The sequence below is a fragment of the Petaurus breviceps genome, unplaced genomic scaffold (genome assembly GCF_028583685.1).
Source record: "Petaurus breviceps papuanus isolate PSGF00001 unplaced genomic scaffold, PetGlider_PUasm1.0 115, whole genome shotgun sequence".
Lineage (NCBI taxonomy): Eukaryota > Metazoa > Chordata > Mammalia > Diprotodontia > Petauridae > Petaurus > Petaurus breviceps.
The window spans coordinates 4,284,132-4,306,106 of record NW_027185612.1 but is presented as its reverse complement, the minus strand read 5'-3'; the positions used below and the strand labels follow the sequence as shown (position 1 = coordinate 4,306,106).

Here is a 21,975-nt window from a genome sequence, read left to right as displayed (position 1 = left end):
CCCCCCCACTTTCTCTCCCCCTCTCTCTCCTTCTCTCCTCCTCTCTCTTCTCCTCTCTCTTCACAGACATACAAACATAAAAACTAGGGGATGGAGTGGAGTAAGTTATTTTGCCCCAAGAACCCACCAATCTCTTTCCCTTACAATGGGCTATACCTGGTGTTTACAAACCAATAGAAATGTAAGACAACTACAATTGTTTTTACATGTAACTGGAAAAAAATAAAATACTACATTTAAAAAAAGAAAATAATTGGAAATTAAAGACATGGCTTCAGCTAACCTAAAAAAAAAAAAAAAGAAATGAAAGACAAACTTGTTTGAGAGAAAGATGAAAAAAGAAGCCCCAGGTTCCATTCAATTCTTCTCTTAGGAGTATAACTATGAAACATATAGAATAAAATGACCAAAAGTGTGCCCTTAGGTTGTGTCCTTGACCATCAAGTCAGGAGCAAGGTACTGGCTGATGTATTAGGTGAAATATAAAGCCACTTCAGAGCTGCCTCTCCATTATATCATATTACTAAGGATTATATTTACCATCATACTCAGCAAAACAATGAACAAACCAATTCTTTATCTGAATGAGTCAAGATTAAGGGGGCAAAAAACACCATTACACAGTGAAGATTTGTATAAATGGAGTAAAAAGCTCTAAGTGGAAAAAAAAATCTTGGAAGAAGATGAAGGGAGGGGATCAAAAGATAGAAAAATGCCTTCAAACATTTGCCTTTGCACCCAAGGGGGTAAAACCACTCCTATTCTGGCTCCACTCTGGTTGCCAGTGACCTATCTGCCTAAGAGGGAAGGCTGAACTCGTCCTAACAATCTCTGATCCAGGGGTGGATAACCTACAAATTCGAGACCACAAACAAGCCAGGTACTTGGGTACAGTCTTTTGACTAAAACCAAGTTTTACTTTTGTTAAGGGGATTTTCTCTGTGAAGTTTGGATTCAGGCAAAGGGCCGCACTTGAAGACCTAGAGGGCCATATGTGGCCTCCAGGTCATAGGTCCCCCCCCCACTAGTCTGATCTGTCTTCTCCACCACTCAGCTTGGTACCTCCAAATTTCACACAGTGGCAAGATCTCACACTCTCTAGCTCAAACACTGCACAGTTCCAATTGTAAACTCCCTTCTCCTTGGGCTAAATATAGGTATATAAGCATCATGGAAAAATACTATTAAAAAAAACTATGGCTTTTTGTTTTAAACATAAGTTCAGGGTAAGTGACAATGTTATTCAGTTCCCCAAATGCAAGACAGATCATTTTCTTTTGACTATTCAAATCTAGGTGTAGTTTATAGACCATCTGCAATGTTCAAGACAAATGAACTTAAAGACTAGTTTTATGGACTATCAATCCAACTGCCTATAATAGTCCAGACAATTAGGCATTTGTTTTTTCCTATGTCGATAGTTAGACTGAACTGTTCTGGCTATGAATCTCACTTGGGAACTTCAAAAGGAGGGCTTATTAACCTGGGTTAAAGATTTCAGGGTTAGAATTTGGATGAGAAAAATATTATTTTATTTCCACAGATCTCTAACTGAGATGGAAAACCTTATTTTGAGAAGGGATCCATAGGCTTTACCAAACTATCAAAGTGGTCCATGACCAAAAAAAAAAAGGTTTAGAACTCCTGACAGTGTTCTGGAGCTTAATGAAATCAGCATAATGTCATGTGCAACAGGAGCATCTGGAAAGCCTCACCATAAGAATTAGACATCTTCCATGATAACAGCAAATGCTTTCATGAACATCCGTCTCTCTGTCTTGGGCTTCACTGGTTACCAGTGATCATCACTGACTATAATAATTCTCTAATAATAACTTAGTATGTTGCTTTATAGTTTTCAAAATATTCTAAAATCATAAAATGGTTTTTAAAAGACCTTACGGATCATAGAGTCCAACCCCAAAGTTTTACAGATGAAAAACACTGAAAGCTAAAGCCATATAGTGACAGAAACAGGACTAGCTTTCACATACATACCTCATGTGATCCTCCCAACAACCCTGTGAAGCAAGCATTATTAATCCTGGGTTACAGAAAATGAAATTGAAACTCAGAAAATCTAAGTGATTTGTCCAAGATTACACAGCTATTAATAATGATGGAAGTGAAGCTAAAAACAAGGTTTGCCATCCTACTCTGCTACTTTACCATGATGCTTCTTAATTATAAAATGATATCGTCCTTTTTTGTATATAATATTGCTTCCCTTCTCCCAACAGTCATAACCATTACTTTTTTGCACTGGCCCTCTATTTCCTCCTACAAGTGATTCTCAGCTTCTTGTACTAGTTAGAGAAATTAAAAGAGTTAAAAGATACTCTGATGATGCTGTGCTTGGAGTACTCTAATATGAATATGGCTAATGGGAGAATACAAACAGGCATTTTTTTGGCAGTAGTTTAGGACCAAGAATCCACTGAGTTGACTGGCTAGCATTGCCTTAATAAGGATCTTCCATAAGTCTGGCAAGAACTATGTCAACAAATGGGAAAAGTATTATTTTTCAAATGACCAACTGTGGTCTAAAAAAGGACTTTTTAGTCCAAAAATATAAGAACCAAAGAATTCAGTCTTCATCCCAAGCTGACCATGTCTCCAGAGATAAGCAAACTGAAGTCCAGGTCAGCTGTAAATTAATTCTAGCTGAATCCTGTCCAAGAGAACATCATCTTTGAGAGCACCCATACGCTGCTACATAAGTCTATTTGGTACACTTTGGTACATAATTTTATGATACTGTGAGAGGGCAATGGTTTTTCAGCCTCCCTATGACTATTCGTGCTTCTATTAAATGTTGTTGGGGTTTTGGGAGGGAAAGAATGGATTAAAAAATGAATTTGCTCATTCTTTCTGGTATTAGAAAGCTAACAGATCAGTACACTATACATAGTATATTATATAGTATACTGGGCAGCTAGGTGGCACATTGGATAGAGTGCCAAGTCCAAAGTCAGGAAGACTCATCTTCTTGAGTTCAATTCTGGCCTCTGACACTTACCAGCTGTGTGACCCTGGACAGTCACTTAACCCTGCTTGCCTCAGGTCTTCATCTATAAAATGATCTGGAGAAGGCAATAGTAAACCATTCCAATATCTTTGCCAAGAAAAGCACAATTGGGGTCATGAAGAATCGAACACAACTGAAAATGACTGAACAACAATTATAGTATACTATATCGTGTACTCACCTAAGTAAGCATTTAACAAATGCCTTCTCTTCTTCCTCATATTTTCCTAGGACGCTTTGTCTGGATCTCTCATTTGCTTCTCTCATACTCTACCTCCAACTATACTTATCTGTATGCAAATATATCTCCCTAGGAGAATGTTAGCTGTTGGAGGGCAGGGACTGGTTCATTTTTAATTTTTTTTATTTCCAGTGCCTTGAATATAGAAGTCACCTAGTAAATGTTTGTTGTTTCTTAAGATTTTTGGTTTAAAAAAAAAAAAACCAAGGGTGGCTAGGTGATGCAGTGAATAGAGCACCAGCCCTGGAGTCAGGAGGACCAGAGTTCAAATCTGCCCTTAGACGCTTAACACAAAAACTAGCCGTGTGCCGTTGGGCAAGTCACAACCCCAATTGCCCTACTTTTTCCCCTCCAAAAAGCAAAAAAAAAAATATCTCATTGGGGCAGCTAGGTGGTGCAGTGAATAGAGCACCGCCATGGAGTCAGGAGGACCTGAGTTCAAATCCGGACTCAAACCCTTGATACACTTACTAGCCGTGTAACTTTGGGCAAGTCACCTAACTCTAATTGCCCTCCAAAAAAAGCAAAAAAAAAAAAAAAACCCACCTGCATACAAAATTGAAAAGTAAAAACTTAGCATTAGAGATTCTCCTGTCTAATCTTATTCAGCATATGAAAAGCCAGGCAATTTTCCTATGTCTAACTGAGCTGGGCCAAGAAGGAAGGAGAAATCAAAAGCCAAAGTCCCCCTTCAAAAAAAGGCTAAGCCACCAGCACTGCGAATCTTAAATCTCAGAGCTGTGAGCAGTAGCATTTGTCTGTTCTCAGTTGCCATGAGGATGCATGCAAAGCTAAGTGATCTCTAAGGCAACCAAGGTCTACTCATCTAAGAAGTGGCCCTGAGCACCCTATTCTTTTCAAAGCAGTTGGCATCTACTACTGTCAAAGGAGGGCGGAACTGTCACAGGCCACAATGAACCGTGCCAATAGCTCTCAGCAACAGTGAGGGGCAAGGATCCAATGTGCAGGATATTGTCCCATTCAATAACTCCTGAACCTTATTTAGCGTTGGTTGAAAATCAGAGAGATAATCTAGGCCAAGAGCTACAAAGCAATGAATTGCTGAGAAAAACAAGACTTTGTCTATGTTGCTTGGCCCTCAAGAACATCCTTCATTAAGCTCCAAAAAATTCCTTGGGTCCAAGACTTGCTATAAGTGCAATTTTCACCAAAACTTAAATCAACTACCCCAAATTAATTCAATGATAATTTCTCGAGCACTTCCAATGAGCTGAATGCTATGCCAGAGAAAATTCAAAGTTTAGATAAAGGGATCACATTGTAGAGCACCTTAAGCTTTACAAGTACTTTCCTTCCAAACAAACCTGGTAAGTAATTTAAATACTATTCCCTGCTTTTTGATAGAGGAGGAAGCTGAAATTCCTAAAAGTTAAGTCATTCACCCAGGATTACATAGCTAAGGAATATTCAAACTAGAATTCAAAGTTACATTTCCCTGCCTGGGAATATAGTATTCTTTCTACTATACTGCGATTCCCCTCATGAAGCTTATTGCCTAAAAAGAGGATGCCATACATACAAATATCAATAATGTACACTATAATATATGAAAAGTATATTAAATATTTTCCAAGAAGGTGATAGAGTAAGAGGTTGAGGACAAACCAAGTAAGTACTTTCCACCTCTACCCTGCAAAAAATAAGAAATAAGCCAAGCGAGGTAACTACAATCAAAAGGAAGGAATAGGAAAGAATTCTAGCATAGTAATCCCTGAAGGAAATTAAAAGAAAAAAAAAGATATTATATGATTAGTCCCATACTTTCCCAGATAGCATTCTTGGATCCTCCCTTGCCTTCACCACAGATTCTAGCTCCTGGCTAGCTATGGTGACTGCTGAATCAAAGAAAGATTGAAACTCACTACAAATGATAGGGACAATCACCAAGAACCCCAGAGTCAATGGGACAAAGGTGATAGAGTGCTGGAATTGGAAGGAAGAAAACACAGGTTCATATCCTACCTCAGATTCTTACTAGCTGTGTGAACCTAAGCAAATCAGCCTGTTGAAACTTATTTAACTCATTTATAAAATGGGAATAATAATAGTATCTATCTTAAAGGGTTATTGAGAGGACCAAATGAGACAAGATACAGAAAACATTCTGCAAATCTTAAAGCACTGTATCAATGTGAGCTATGATTGTAGTCAGCAGCTCTACTTTACCAGTCCCATAAAAGTATAGAGTTCCTTACTCAGTTTGGTTACTTCAAGTAGCCACTGATTAAAAGAAAGCTTGAAATTATTTGCTGATCAAGTAAACACCAACCAAAGGACTTTGCCAGGCATTTCTAGTAGAGTTTGCTCTCAAAAGCAGTTCAGAGTTCTTCACCCTTGCAAGGGTGGAGAACATACCTGCAAATACCCTGAAAAAATAATGGACAAAACAGAACTAAAAAAATCAGAGTAAAGTAAAACTCACATGGAGATAAATTAGAATATGTGATGTCTCATCAAAAATAACTTACCTGTAGAACAGGACATAGAGATGTTATTGAAGAATCATCAAGCTTCCAGGAAAGCATAAATTTTTAAAACCCTAAATAAGATATTTTTTAAAATCATAAAAGAAAATTGCCCAGAAGTGTTAAAGACAAAATGTGGATTGGTAAAATCCTCCAATTATTTCAGACAAATACCCTTGCCAAGGGTCACCTAGAACTTGCCCATTAAAGAAAAAAGTTTTTGAAGCATCTGGGAAGAGAGAGAAAATATAGCACTTATCCCTAGTCAGCATGATATAAAATTGCATATTAACTAAGAGAAAGGAAAGGCAAAATTGGAATTTTATGTTGTGAAAGACAAAGGAAATTGATTTCCAACCAGTAATAGATTATCCTGCAAAATCTAATATAAACCTATAGGGAAAAAGTGAACTTGGAACAGAATCAATTACTTCCAAGTACTTAATGAGGAAACAGAGAGAAGATGTATAGGCAATGATGTCAAATTCAAATAGAAACTATGGCCACTAAACCATATATAAGCATCCCTTTCAGCCACATATTGATTTAGAAAACCATATATTAACATTATCTATTGTCAGCCAGATGGAACCAGCCTCTAACCTGTGGAGGACTGGAGCCAAACAGAGAAGGATAGAGACAGGACAGTCAGGAATCAAACAGAATTTTAATTTCAAAGTGAGGGAAATGGCTTACAAGCAAGGACACATGTGCCAGACAGAGCCCCATCCCTACTGGGGAGGACCCAAGGCAGTGTAGGGAGATCTCAAGACTTGTACCAATGGCTGCACAGTGAGCTGTACCCCTAACAATGATAGGTAACAGCAACAATGAGATGTTTGATTCATACCAGGTCTTCATGACCAGAAATGGGTACTTGTTCAGCACTTGTCTGAGCTCAGAGAACACCTGATGCTAGTCAAAGCAGTACAATAATCATATGAAACAATTGCGGGATTTTGCTGTGACTGAGATCATCAAGAGGGTGAGTGCCAAGGATTGCTGTATGCAAAGTTCAGGGCACAGCTTACTTTTTGGGCCTTAATTCTGGAAAACAGGGTATCTCCTAATATCTTGACACTATATTCTATTATATTTTTATTTATTGTTAAGCATTTCCCAATTATATTTTAATCTAGTTCAGTGGCATGCAGCCAGGACCACTTTAGGATAGGGTATTCAAAACAAGGAAGGGTAGAAAAAAATCCCAGTACAAAAATATTATTTTTATCACCAGAGTGCTACAGCAGATTTTTCAAACTTAGAGGTGAGGTAGAATGGAAGATTGAAAAGGAAGGCTTAATCCTTTTAATTACATATATAAATGAAAAGGAAGTAATAGCCAAAATAAGATTAAGTAAGAGGAGGAGTAGTTTGCAGCAATTAGGAAGAGGAGAGGAATTTGAGAGAAAATCCAAAGAAGATTTAAACCAGACGTGGACAAGAAATATTTTAATAGGATTTAAAGGACGTAAAAATGAGTTTAACAGAAATAACTGTGTTGCCAGGCATGTCAGACCATGCTTATAATCACTGCCACTGTGGGTGACTGATGATGGTGGATTGCTTGAGTTTGGGAGTTCTGAGCTACAGTAGCAATAAAGCCAATCAAGTATCAGCACCAAATCCAGCATAAAGATGGTGTGTCCCAGGAGAAGGAGGGAGGTGGGAAGGGAAACCCAACAGAATGCCTAAGGAAGAGTAAACAGAACCAGGTAGAAAAATTTAAAAAGCAGGATAAAGCTTCTATGACAATCCGTATTAGAAGCAGACAAGTGAATGTCCACTATACTTCTAGCCTGAGCAAGACATGGAAATTCAGTCTCAAAAGAGAAAAAAAAAAGGTACAACTGTGAACATGAATGGGATAAACTCACCAGATAAATGAAGCACAATGTTGAAATGGATTAGAAAGCAATAATAATTCAATTTGTTATTTATAAGAAAAATATTTAAAACATAAAAATTTATACTATCCTAAAATGAAGGATTGATAAAGAATTTGCTATACCTCAGCATCTGAAAAAGCAGGTGCAGCAATCTTGATATCAGAAAAATCAACAGGAAAAATTAAGTTAATAGAAACAAGAAATGAAAAGACATTATACCTAAGGGCAACATGAAAGTTAAAATAATATGGATTGTGTGTGTGTGTGAGAAAGACCTAGGTTCAAATCCAACTTCAGACACTTACTAGCTATGTGATCCTTAGAAAGTCACTTAACTCTAAGTGCCTCACCTTCCTCATCTGTAAAATGGGGATAATAATAACACCTATCTCCCAGGGTTGCTGCAAGGATAAAATTAGAAAATATTTATAAAGTGATTTTTAAACCTTAAAGTGTTATATAAATGTTAGCAATTATTACTTAAAGGATAAACTAACTGGGGGCGACTAGGTTGTACAGTGAATAGAGCACTGGCCCTAGAGTCAAGAGGACCTGAGTTCAAATCCCACCTCAGACACTTAACACTTACTAGCTGTGTGACCTTGGGCAAGTCACTTAACCCCAACCACCCTGCCTTCAGCCCTCCAAAAAAAAAAAAAAAGCCAAGGATAAACTAACTGAATTCCTGGAAGATTTAGATAATGTAAAAAATTATCAGGTACTCCAAAGCATCTGTTTTAGACATTGAAAAATCTAACACATAAATAAGAAAGAAGTTAAAGATTAAAACAGTATCAGAAAAAGCAGATGGGATAGGACTCTGGTAATTGCAGAATGGGAATATTAAACAAAGCATAACTGCATGGTGTTTTTACAAAAACTGACTATATCCTATGTCATGAAGAACTAATGAATAAATGTAGAAAAGCAAAAATATTAAACATATCCTTTATAGATCACAATAAAATAAAAAATTACAATTGTAAACCATATTTTAGGTGTTCTTGGAGACTCTAGGTCCACAGAACTAGATCCAGTCTTTAGGGTCTCTCAAACAAAAGGGTCATTTTTTTCTTTTGCTAATTGCCCTCACCTAAAGGGGTGCTTATGTTTAGGTTTCCAAAGATTTGTTTAAAAGGGGTAGAAGACAATCTTTATTTTATCATACAGAAAATGTAGGTGTCACAATGGACTAATAGGAACACACAAATAAATGCAGAAAACTCATTAAGCATTCTCATTTGGTCCCTTTGGAAGGAACAGAACTCAAAATTGTCATAGGGGCACCACTCCAACATTTCAGTGAATCACTTGTTCTCCCACAAAGTTCTACACAGCCCCTCCCAAACTCATAATGCCCCTGGGGTTTAGACTCCTCCCAAAAAGGCAAATGTCTTTTGGCACTGCTGGACAAGCAAGCTCTTTTCAATTGGATCTGCACTATATGAATCACTCAGTGTAATGGTGGGCAGACAGTCCCAATATAATTCCTCTCTCTATGTTCTCCAGCCATGGCTTCAATCCCTAATACTCATCTTGCTGTCATGGCCTGATGGGCAAGCCTTTTCTTTCTCAAATAGCAATACTGCTCCAGAAATGTACTGCTCTCTCTCTAGAAGTTCTATCTAATCCCCACACCCTCTAACTTGATGTAATAGGTCAGCCCAAAAGGGTAGGTGATATTCCTGCATATGTGAAGGAAAATGTGACTCGATTTTCTGAGAGCCTGATGTTGCAAGTCTGCATGACAGGAGAAGGTGCTACTTCAGTCCGGAAGACTTTCAGAGAAGCAGGTTCAGACTTTCGAATGATGGATAAGAAATATTCCTACAACTGCAAGTAAGTGGGAGATAGCCTCCAACCTATTAATTGACTTCCAGCATTTGCAACCCTTGAGAAAGCTAAAAGGTGCCCCTTACCTCCCATCCCCCTTTGTAACTCTTCTTTCCTTAGTTGAGCTGAGATGTTTTATCTTCCTCCAAAACTAAAGAGTTCATTTATTCTGGTATATTATATTGTGTACCTTAATTTGTCTGACTTACCTCATTTCTTTTTATTGTTTACTTTGTTAATAAATTTGCTAGTGATGGTCATGTGTGTAACCAACATTTAGTGGGACAGAGTTAAATTGATGATGGGGGTCCATTTATATTGAACCACCAAAGTATGTTACCCCCAGAATACAATACCAATATTTAAGGTTGTGGTGGATAGATATCCTTTTTTTTTTTTTGCTTTTTGGAGAGCAATTGGGGTTAAGTGACTTGCCCAAGGTCACACAGCTAATTTTTGTGTTAAGTCTCTGAGGTCAGACTTGCACCCAGGTCCTCCTGACTCCAGGGCCGGTGCTTTATTCACTGCGCCACCTTGCCGCCCTAATAGATATCATTTTTGTGCAGCACACCTCTTAGAAACAGACAATTCGAGTCACTCTGATGGGTAGTTCAGCACGTCCCCCTGATGCACACCATTGTAAGGTGTGCCAGCTTCTTCAGAAGAGCATGCAGACAGCCTCATGCCTAAAGCGGGAGCTGCACCTGTTAGTCACGGAGCCACTGCCAGGCATCACTTGCTGGAAGAACACAAACCAAATGAATGATCTCCAAGCTCAGATTTTGGGAGGAACCAACACACCCTATGAAAAAGGTATTTTCAAGCTGGAAGTCTCCATTCCTGAGAGGTACCCATTTGAGCCTCCAAAGATACGCTTTTTGACTCCCATCTATCATCCTAACATTGACTCTGCAAGGAGGATCTGTCTGGATGTCCTCAAACTGCCACCAAAAGGCACTTTGGAGGCCGTCCCTGAACATTTCCACCATATTGACCTCCATCCAGCTGCTCATGTCAGAGCCCAATCCTGATGACCCTCTCATGGCTGACATATCTTCAGAAGTACAACAAACCAACCTTCCTCAAGAACGCCAGAGAGTGGATGGAGAAGCATGCTCGTCAGAGGCAAGAGGCTGAAGAGAATGAGGAGGTGGAGAATCAGCCAGAACCCAGTGACACCAAAGTTGTAGTAGTGCCACAGAAAAGGCTCCAAGCTGGGGGGGGCGGCGGCGCGCCGGAGAAGAGACTTTGTCCTGATGCTTAAGGAGCCCCTTGTGAGCCGTTGAGCTGACAGCGTTCCACTTCTGTCAAGGCTTCTGATCGTGTCTCCTCTGTTTGAATGTATTTCTTGGTCTTTGATGAGAATGCAATGGTATTTTCCTTTTAAAACAAATTTTACATTTTTAAAAAAAATTATGTATACTGCAGTAGACTAATTCCCTGAATGTAATTTGTTATATTTATCTTGTACATATGTATTTTGAAACCTTTTAACCTGAAAAATAAATAATCATTTGACATAGAAAAAAAAAAGAAATAGACAATTCTCCCTAATAAACACCAATTGATTCTACTATGCTTTGTCTTCTGAGCATGAAAAATACAGAAATAGTGAGAAATGAGAAGGGTGAATGGTTTATTAGTTGTCTTTATAGGTTGGAACAGAGGGGCAGATTCTAACAAGAATTTTCTTCCCTTGAGTCAAAGAGAACAGGATCATCTTAGAGGCAGCCCTAGGCATTATTAGATCATTCAAGACATATCTGCTGTGCTTTCAACAAGGCACCAATGGCCATGTACACCCTCTCCATGGAGTGCCCATTAGATGCCTACAAACAAAGGTTTATAAGCTTATCTAATTGTTCAAAGAGCTCATGAAACTAAGTATCCCACTCAACCCCTCTTCCATAATCAAATAAGATTTAATAGCTCAAAAAATTAATAACTAAAAATCATAGAAATAACAAATAATTATGTTAAGGAACAATCTAACAAGATAAAACATCAAAAATTCTAGGATATAGCTAATGAATAAAATTAATAACTAAAAAAATCCTAGAAATAACAAATAATTCTATTAGGGAACAATCTAACAAGATAAAATACCAAAAATTTCTAGGATGTAGCTAATGAATAAAAATAACATGAAAAGGAGAAGAAGATAAAGGAGGAAAAAGAAATTGCACTCTATAGCAAAAAAAGTAAGAAAGAGCTTCCTAATGAATTGAACATACAACTAAAAAAATAGAAAAGTAACATTTCCACCAAAAACAAAAGTAGAAATCCTAATCATCAAAGAGAAAATTTAAAACAAAAAGACTACTACAATGATAAATAAAACTAGAAGCTAATTTTTTAATTTACTCAAATAGACAAGCCACCAGTTAACTTGATCCAAAAAAATGAAAAAGGAAGACCAACTTAGCAAATGTTTTAAAAATAAAAGTGGACATGCTCAATAAATGGAAATGAATTTTTTTGAATTATCACCATTATGCTTAATCATTTTTCAATCTAAAAGAAATGGAGAAATATTTAGAGAAACATAAAATATCTAGATTAAAAAACAGGTAAGAAAATATCTAAACAACTAATATCAGAAGAAGAAATTGAATAAGCCATAAATGAACTCCAGAAAAGAGGGAAAATCATGATCCAGATGGATTTACAAATAAAATTATCAAATATTAATAAAACAGTTAAACTCTATACTATGTAAACCATTTGCAAAATTTAAGAAAGCACTTTACCAGACTTCAATGAGAAAAATATGGATATGATGCCCAAATTAGGATAAAGTAGAAAAAAATTATAGATCAACATCATTAGAGAATATTGATTCAAAAGTATCAAATGAAATATTAGAAAAGAAACTGAAGCAGTATATCTAAAAAGTATTCATTGGAATCAGTTTTGATTGATTTTTATCATCAATGCAATAAAATTATAAATGTAATAAATCATATCAATAATGAAAAATATAGCACCACAATTATATTAATAAATACATAATGCCTTTGATCATTTATAGCCTGAGTTTATATTAACAATGATAAAAACATATAAAAATAAAAGGATATTCATGATTTGTAACACTAAATGTTTTCTCAATAAAAACAGGGATAAAAGCAAGGATGTCCATTGTCTACACTATTCTCTGGTAAAACTCTAGAAGTGTTATACATAACAATTGTAATGGAAATGCAAATTTAAAGATCTTCCCTGTCGTTAGGCCCTTAGATAGGCTTAAGAGACTGAGAAATTTCCTTGATTTGAAAATATACTCTGCCTCCTAATAGGCTGAATGTGGTCACATGGAGCCTGTGGTAGGATATTTTGAAAATGTAAATAGTCCATGCTGGAGGGGTTTTGGGAAAATAGATAACATAATATGTTGTTAGTCTGCAAATTAGTCTAACGATTCTGGAAAACAATTAGAAACTATGAAAGAAAAAAAGGTAAGGAGTGCTACAGATATGGAATGTTCTTTCATATACTTTCAGATGAGGTTACTATATGATTAGTTTTATGTAACTGCTTTACTTTGTTACAGGACACCTCTTACGAGTAATCTATAAATGTCATTTAAAAAACAAAATACATGAATAAAACTTTTTTTAAAGAAAAAAATCAATAAAATTCTTTGTGCCCTTCTACCAGTATTCTCACTACTCAACATATGTCAGTGAATCAATGACAGAAAAAAAAAGTTTTCACAAGTTAAAAAAGATATATACTCATAGCAATATTTTTTGGTGGGGGAAAAAAACCTGGAAATAAAGTCAATGACTATGCATTGATTGGGAATTGACTCAACAGCTCAATACATATTACAGTAGTATATAGATGCCATTGCAGTGTAGAAAAAGATGAATGAGGAATTCAGAAAAACACAGGAAGACTTTAATGAATTAATATAGAACAAAGAAAGGAAAGACAAGTGTGTGTGTGTGTGTGTGTGTGTGTGTGTGTGTGTGTGTACTGATATAAATGAAAATAAGACTAAAAAGGAAAGGAACCCAAATTAGCTTCAAAGAATAATTCTGGTTCTAGAGTACAAAGGACGTAATACATATTCCTCTTTCAGTATGCAGACTATTATATAAGTTGTCAGACTTGGTTGCTTTGTCAGTAAGTTATATTTAATTACTTTTCTTTGTTACAAAGGAAAGTTCAGTGGTGGTTGGGAGGTGGTAAGAACTATATCTGGAAATGACTGAGATGTTAAAAAAAAAGACATCAATAGAATTAAACAAGTGTACTAGAGAGATTTAAAAAAAAGTGGCATGTGAGATCTGAAATGGAAAATTGTTATCAATCCAGATAAGAGAAATTTTCTTTGGGGGATGGGAAGTATAGTAAAGCTATAATTGGGATAAAGTAGCAAAAAGAAATGGAGAGACAGAGAAAAAGAAACAAAAAAATGGAAAGAAGGAAGGAAGGGAGGGAGGAAAATGGACTAAAAGCAGCTTTTTTTAAAATGTGGGGACCAGAACAAAAGGAGAGCCGGGGGAAAAAACTACAAACAAGAACTCCTTGAAAGTTATAAGTTGAACTTAAACACTTAAAAAGAAAAGTGTACTATATATAATAGAGATCTGCAGGTTCATATACAATCCTCTTTTTCTGTTCTGTTATGTAGATAGAAATGACTATTTTATTTGAAATTTTCTAAGTTCATGATAAAAGAAAGAAAAATTGTTATAAGACTTCGTTGCAGGATTTGGCATGTCAATTGTTTTAAAGCATGGATAAGAATTCATAGGTGAATCAAAGTGGTAAACAAGCATTCATTATGTGCCAGGAAATGTGCTAAATGTACTAAACTAGATGAAGAGGTAGTGGGTGGTAATAAGTCATTACAGATGCATAGAATGGCATGATCAGAGACATTAACAAGAAAAAGTAGACCATGTTCAGGTTCCATGGGGTTGAAAGAATTTCCTCAATTTTCATTGTTAATTACACTGCATTTGTCTAGAGGGTAGAATAATGGAAATGTCATCAAAAAGACCTGAATTCATATGCCCTCTCTTATTTTTAAATAACTGTGTGAACACAGGCAAGCGACTTAATCTCTTTGAAGATCAGACCAACTATCTAAGACTTATACACCAGGTTTTAATCTGTGCTTATAGATGGAGGTCTCACACTAACAAAATTAATTCCTTGGTAAACTGACATATATTTTTGCTACTGCAGAATATTTTGCCAATGACTGCTACATAATATTCAGCTGAACTGAATTCTTATTTCAGTTTTACCAAAGGCTATGCACTTGGTTGAGAGAGGCCAAAAGTCTTTAGGGTTAGGAAAGTATTCCTTTCAGTATTCCGTAGCATTCTGGCACCACAGGCTTTTTTTTTTTCCCCAAATCAACTGCTTTATTAACTTCTGGTTTATGTCATTCATTTCCACCAGATTTTGAGTTGCAAATTTTCCCCTCATTTTTCCCCTACCCACCACCACAAAATAGCAATCCCACTGGATATCTCCTCCTCCAATCTGCTCTCTCCCATATCTTCTCCCATACACCCTTCGACTTTCCAGTAGGGCAAGGTAGATCTCTATGCCCCAGTGCCTATATATCTTATTTCCCAGTTACATGTAAAATAACATTAATAATAGTATATATATATATATTTTTTTTAATATTTGATTTTAAAACTTTGAATTCCAGATTCATTCCCTTCCTCCCTTGTCACCCATCCTTACTGGGAAGATAAGCAATTCAGTATAGGTTGCACATGTGTAGCTATGCAAAACATTTCCATAGTGGATATATTGTAAAAGACTGACTATATTTCCCTCCCTCCTATCCCACCTCCCACTTGTTCTATTCTCTAATTTGATCCTGTCCCTTTTCAAAAGTGGGTGCTTCCAACTTCCCTCCCACTCCCAGCCTCCCCTCCCCTTCCATTATCCCCCCTCTCATCCCCTTCCCCACTACTTTCCTGTAGGGTGAGATACCCTATTTAGTGTGTATGTCATTCCTTCCCTAAGCCAAATTCAGTGAGAATAAGGTTGACCCATTCCCTTTTGCCTTCCTGTTCTTCCCCTCCATTGTAACCATTCTCCCTTGTCTCTTCTATATAAGATAGTTTACCCCATTCTGTCTCACCCCATCTCCTCTCATTATATTCCTCTCTCACCTCTTATTTTCACCTTTTAAATGTCATCCCTTCCTATTCAATTTGTTCTATGCCCTCTATCTATGTATACCTGTAAACATATATACACACATTCACATATGTATTCATACACACATATACCCTCCTATATAGACATATATATGTATGTATACATACATGCATACATATATATATATTTCTATTCCCTTCAACTATTTTCATACTGAGAAAAGTTTCATCAGTTACAATTATTGTTTTTCCATGTAAGAATGTAAGTAGTTCAACTTTGATAAGTTCCTTACGGTTTCTTTTCCCTGTTTACCTTCTCATGCTTCTCTTACTTCTTGTATCTGAATGTCAAATTTTCTATTCAACTTTGGCTTTTTCATCAAGAATGCTTGAAAGTCCTCTATTCCACTGAATGACCATATTTTTCCCTGAAACATGATACTCAGTTTTGCTGGGTAGGTGATTCTTGGTTTTAATCCCAGCTCCTTTGACCTCCAGAATATCATATTCCAAGCCCTGAGATCGCTCAGGGTAGAAGCTGCCAGATTCTGTGTTATCCTGATTATGTTTCCACCATATACAAATTGTTTCTTCCTGGCTACTTGTAATATATTCTCCTTGATCTGGGAACTCTGGAACCTGGCTATAATATTCCTAGGAGTTTTCTTTTTGGGATCTTTTTCAGGAGGTGATTGGTGCATTCTTTCAACCTTTATTTTGCCCTCTGGTTCTAAAACATCAGGGCAGTTTTCCTTGAGAATTTTTTGAAGGATGATTTCTAGGTTCTTTTTTTGATCATGGCTTTAAGGTAGTCCAATAATTTTTAAATTGTCTCTCCTGGATCTATTTTCCAGGTCAGTGGTTTTCCCAATGAGATATTTCACATTGTCTTCTATTTTTTCATTTGTTTGGATCTGTTTAATAGTATCTTGATTTCTCATAAAGTCACTAGCTTCCATTTGCTCCAATCTCATTCTGAAGTAATGATTCTCTTCAGTGAGCTTTTGAGATTCTTTTTCCATCTGGCAAATTCAGCTTTTTAAGGCATTTTTCTCCTCATTGGCTTTTTGAGCCTCTTTTGCCATTTGAGTTTAGTCTATTTTTTAAGGTGTTATTTTCTTCAGTCAGGTTGTTGACTCTCATTTCATAATTTTCTTGCCTCGTTCTCATTTCTCTTCCCAATTTTTCCTCCACTTCTCTTATTTGGTTTTTAAAATCCTTCTTAAGGTCCTCTATAGCCTGTAATCATCTTGCATTTTTCTCTGAAGGTTTTGGTGCAGGAGTTCTGACTTCACTATCTTCCTCCTGTTCCATGCTTTGATCCTTTTTGTGCCCAAAATAGGAGTGTAAAGTTGGGTTGCTCTATTTGTCTTGCTTCCTTTGCCTGATCATGTTGCCACTCAATTACTTGACTTTTGGGCTTTTTGCCACAGTAGGACTCTTCCACCAGACAGGGGAGCTTTGTTCCAAACAATGGGGTTTTCTCAGCTGCCAAAGGTATTAGTTGGGTGCCATCTCTGAAGCCTCCACAGGCTCTGGCAAGCTGGTCGCACACCCCAGGACCTCCACCCTAGACTGCAATCCAGATCCAAGCAAGAGTCATTACCCCTCAGACTGGTAGCTTGGTCCCCCTACATTCTGCAGGCCAGGAGCCAAGGCAGCCAAGTGGCTGCTGTGCCTCAGCTGCTTCTCACCCCAGGGGCAAAAGCCAATGTTAGTCCCAACTACTGGATCCCAATGTCCACATTGCCCTGACCTCTCACTTTGTCCTTGGCATCTATGTGTTGATAATTCTGGAAACTGCCACTGCTGCTGGTGATCTGAAGTCCCTCCAACCAGCAGCTGGTCAGGCTGCCCTGAGGCTAAAACCTCTGGCTTGCAGGGGGCTGGGGTCGGCTCCCCGAGTGCTGTGCTGGCCCCTTCCTACTGGCTTGCTGGGCTGTCCTCAGCAGGAGGTTAGCTTCTCTCTGTCATTTTGTGGATTCTATAGCTCCAAAGTTTCTTCAGAGTCACCTTTTACATGAATTGGGGGGAGGTGGAAGCTGGAGCCCCATGGAAGTACTATTTTTACACTGCACCACAGGATTTTAACAATAATAGTTTCATTCTATCTATGTATCTCCTGCCATGTGTTCTTTGTCCTACTCCATTCTTATCTTGTTTATTAAGGAGTAGGTATCAAAAAATAAGAGTAGAATTCACTTTTTTTCCAACTATACTTCTTTATCTGGTCCAGTGATTTTTAACTTTTCTGAAACTGTGACAGTAGATTGCTGTTTAATTTTGTAATACCCTTCCTTTCATTACTACAAGACATTAGACTGAATTTCTTTTAAGGACTATAATGAAACATAACTCACTTAATTCTGAAAATTGATTGAGAATTTGTAACATTGGACAAGAAGTATGCTGGAACCAACTTTACCCTCTCTTGAACCAATTTTTAAATTTTCAGTGCTTTTCAACTTGAGCTTTCATGACATGGGAATCAGCAAACACTACCAATCAGAGTTTGATTCATTATTTTATTGATTGTCTAGACTTAAAGAAGTGATGGGGAAAATGTTAACAGTACAGATTAAACTTAAAACTTACACTTGTACATTTTTATTCTGCAGAGCTAGTTATTAAACATTTAAACACCACTGTAACATTCCCTTGAGATAACTAGAGATACCCAGGAGTGCTCCAATAACAAGAGTTATTAATGTAATGTGAGTGTCCCAGAATTTTAGAGATGAAAAGGGACATAGAGATTGCATGTTGTTGCATCCAGTACTTTTACAAATTCAAATATTATTTTCTGCTTTTGAGATATTTACAATGATTTTTCTATTTCCACTAGCACGTACTCTACAATTAAATCAGGAGATTGCTATATGTTTTAGACACTGAATTGTACCCAATAAAAATCAAATTCTGTGACTGACAGGGAATGATGTTGTGGAATTAATATAGTTAGAATTCTTGCAATGTGGACAGAGTTACTGCCCAAAACTAATTCTCAGTATTTCTTGTCATTGTGTAATCTCAAAAACAATAGGTTTCAAAGGCTAGAGCTTTCCCTAGGGAACCTTTTTCTCTTCCCTTATATCAATTCCAGAACACTTTTAGAAGTGATAACAGCAAGAGCTATCACACAATCATGATTGACTGAATGAAGCAAAACTTTACTATTATAGAACATCTTTACTAGAGAGCAACAATTCATTCCTTTCATTCAATAAAAGAAAATAAATTGAAGGTAACTGACGAGTTTAGTCAGGTATGGCCTATATACTGAAATTGAATCAGCAGTTAGAAAATCTTTGTTGATAAGCAAAGAAGACATTGTGAAACGCTTGATACCAACAAATATCAGATTCAGATTTTGTTAAAAAAGAGAGAGAAAATAACTAAAAAGAGATATAGATAAGAATAACTAGGAGTCAACCATATCCTAAAACTGTTAGTACTGTCTTTTAAATGCCCCTCTGACTTGATGACATTAATATGTAATATAGTTTAACATTAAATATATAATATTACAGTTCCTGACTCAGTACCTTGTTCATAGAAGGCATGTATAAAATATTCTTTTATTTGACAAATTTTATTTTAGACAAAATGTCATCATTTCTATAATAATCACTGAAACACAGTATAACTGCATTAGATTGAGCATGTCCAAAGAGTGGGGGGATGATAGGATTCTAAAACAAGATTGCATAGGAAAAAATTGAAGCAAGGAGATACTGAACTTGACACACTGAACAAATAATTCTCTGAAGTTCAAAATCAAATTATTTTGGTATAACTGAATAGCTGAAAAATCCAAGCAATAAGTAGATCAACAAATAACTGTTCTGCTATCAAAGTATTAGGTCTTTTCAAGAATAGACAACCAGTAGACTATAAGACCAAGGAGCACAGTTTCCAAGAACCAATATCTTTTAAAATAGTAGCCAAAGTCTCAAACCAAAGGAAAATTGTTCATGAGTATTGTGACTCCTGGTCTCACTTTGGTCTTTTCAACTCCATAGGCACATCTGAATAATCAACATCAGTAGCATAAACTTTGAACAGATACTCACATGTTATTACAATAATCATCCTGATTTATACAGTATTTACAGTTTATGAAGCACTTTTATTACGACCCTCTAAGGTAGGTATTTACCTACCTTATTATAATATTAATAAAGATAAGCATTATAATCCTAATTTTTCAGATGAGGAAACTAAGGCCCAGAAAGCTTAAGCAAACTGCCCAGGACCAAAGACCTAGTAGCTATTAGAGCTAAAGGTTTTATCTCAGGTGTCCTCACATTGTCATGGCTTCAAGTTCACTGATCTTGTCACTCATTGTGTCACTCCCCTGTATGGGGAGCCTGCATAGTATAGTGGAAAGTGTCAGGATCTCAGTGTTCAATTCTTAGTTCTGACATCCTGAGGTATATCACCCTGAATAAATCACTCAATTTTTGTTTGCTTCATTCCCTACTTTATAAAATGGGAACAATGATAATGATGATGATGATGATGATGATGATGATGATGATGATGATACAGCCGCATTGGGCAGTTTTGGGGAAAGACTATATAAATGTAATCTTTTATATTAGTGCCATACATACAGGAAAGTGCAGATAACATGGACCAACCTCCAAACTGCCTAAATTCTGAGAAAATTTTAGTGTCCTTCAAAATCATTAGGGTTATTAGCATAAACTTGAATCAAATAAACAACTCCTTCCCCCTAATTCAGGACTGTTGCTTTTAGAAACTCATTACAGGCTTAAAGTGTGAATAACTTAAGTACCTGCTAATGGGATAATTGCCTAGTTTAGTGCTAGTCAGAGACATCTTGAAATTTGTTTAACCAATGGCTCTCTTTCAAAGTGTGTTGACACTTCATTTTGTTTTAAATGGTCCTAAATCAGCAATGAATGAAAATGTCAAGAGGCATCCTTCAGAGAAAGGGAGAATGTTTACCTGGGAAAGGAAAGGATTCTGGAGAAAGAGAGAGTTGCAGACTGAGGAGAAAGACAATGGAAATAAAGTTGGTCTCAAGTTGGAGGAAAGACTTACACAAACTGATGTTAAGTGAAAGGAGAAGAGCCAGGAGAACATTGTACACAGTAACAGCAACAACATGGGATGATCAACTTTGATAGGCTTAGCTCTTCTCAGCAATGCCATGATCCAAGACAATTCCAAAAGACTCATGATGGAAAATGCTATCCATATCCAGACAAAGAACTGTGAAGTCTGAATGCAGATTGAAGCACATCATTTTCTCTTTTTAAAAATTTTTTTCTTTCTTGTGGTTTTTCCCTTTTTTTCTGATTCTTCTTTCACAACACGACTAATATGGAAATATTTAATATGATTGTACATGTATAGCCTATATCAGATTGCCTGCCATCTTGGGGAAGAAGACAGGAAGGAGCGGGGGAGATTTAGAACTCAAAATCTTATAAAAGTGAATACTGAAAACTAAAAATTAATTAATTAAAAAAAAAAACAAAAACAAACGTATGTGACTTCCGTTGTCTGGGGAGAGAAATAATGCATGTGCTATCAAACATGGTCACTGTGCTGGATGATTTTATGTAACTGATTTTCTTTGTTATAAGGGATGGTTTTATGGGAGTGGAAAAATCATATCAGAAAGTGACTAGTGTAAAAAAAAAAAAAGGAAATAATAAAATGCGAAGAAACAAAAAAACTTTTGTGTCTTCATTCCAAGGTTCTGTCCTAAGGCCTCTTCTCCATGTGTATTCTCTCCCTTGATAATCTTTTTGAGCTTCCAAGGATTTAATTATGTTCTCTCTGCATATGGCTCCCAGATTTATACAATCAAGCCTAATATTTCTATTGAGTTTTAATCCTAAATCACCAGCTACCTACTGGACATTTCCAAATGGTTATCCATAGAAATTTCAAGCTCAACATGTTTAAAATAGAGCTTGTCTTCCCTCCCAAAACCCTAAATTTCTTTCTATCATATAATAATTTCCTGATTTAATTGTGGAGTACATGCTAGTGGAAATTTAAAAAAAAATCATTGTAAATATCTCAAAAGCACAAGAGTATATTTGAATCTGTAAAAGGTCTAGATGCAACAATATATAATCTCTATGTCCCTTTTCATCTCTAAAATTCTGGAACACTCACATTATATTAATAACTCCTTATTGCAGCACTCCTGGGTATCTTTAGTTATCTCAAGGGAATGTTACAGTTGTGTGTTTGCAAATGTTTAACAAATAACTCTGCAGGAAAAATGTACAAGTGGAACACTTTTAAGTTTAATCTGCATTATTAACCATCATTCTTCTAGTCACTTAGATTTGCAACTTGATTTCTCCCTCTT

At 36.4% G+C, this 21,975-nt stretch overlaps 1 pseudogene; it reads left to right on the top strand.

Annotated features, from left to right (window-relative positions):
• Window positions 1-10,025: 10,025 nt before the first annotated feature.
• Window positions 10,026-11,013, top strand: LOC138158785 (ubiquitin-conjugating enzyme E2 T pseudogene; annotated as a pseudogene).
• The last annotated feature ends 10,962 nt before the right edge of the window (window positions 11,014-21,975 follow it).